Here is a 618-nt window from a genome sequence, read left to right as displayed (position 1 = left end):
AACTGATTAACATGCATCTAAAGAAAACAAAACATGTTTTTCGCAGATCTTTCCCTCCTTTCTTTCAAGTGTCGGTAGACTGAAGCTCCGAACGCGCGACGGAAAAGAAAGTTTTCAACTTCATGGGCTAGGTTCCACATTGGATTCTAAGTTCACAAGCTCAAGCAAAACGAACATAACTTCCGCGCTTTCGGCCGTGTTGGGAGGACACATGGCTTTATGCACCGTTTTCAAAGCAGATCTTGATGAAGGAATCATTCCAAGCTTGCCTGATCCGTGCCCCACCACACCATTGCATTGCCCCTCCCCGAAATATCCTCCCCTTCCGCCCCTTCAATCGGTCCTGTGGCGCAATGGATAACGCCGTCTGACTACGGATCAGAAGATTCCAGGTTCGAATCCTGGCAGGATCGTGGGGTTTTTCGTTGTTGGCCGCGCTGAATGTTGTTGTTGTCTTATTTGCAACGCATGTAAATTTCGATCCTACCGCACAGCTGTTCATCTCGTTCTGTTGCTCTGCCAATGGCCCAACTTTTGTTCAGCCTGTATGTATAGCAGCGTTTAGTAAGCACCACACTTTTGACCATTTGAGGCTGTGGACCTAGATCATTCCTGCTT

The 618-nt window shown here is 47.6% G+C and overlaps 1 non-coding gene across 1 annotated transcript; it reads left to right on the top strand.

Moving 5' to 3' along the window:
- The first annotated feature begins 339 nt into the window (after positions 1-339).
- TRNAR-ACG (transfer RNA arginine (anticodon ACG)) lies at positions 340-413 on the top strand. The gene has a single exon. It is a non-coding gene; the product is annotated as a tRNA-Arg (tRNA).
- Positions 414-618: the final 205 nt, after the last annotated feature.

The sequence above is a fragment of the Pollicipes pollicipes genome, unplaced genomic scaffold (assembly GCF_011947565.3).
Source record: "Pollicipes pollicipes isolate AB1234 unplaced genomic scaffold, Ppol_2.1 Scaffold_6052;HRSCAF=7182_pilon_pilon_pilon, whole genome shotgun sequence".
NCBI lineage: Eukaryota > Metazoa > Arthropoda > Thecostraca > Pollicipedomorpha > Pollicipedidae > Pollicipes > Pollicipes pollicipes.
Note: the sequence above shows the minus strand (reverse complement) of the source record. Positions and strands in the feature narration are given on the sequence as shown.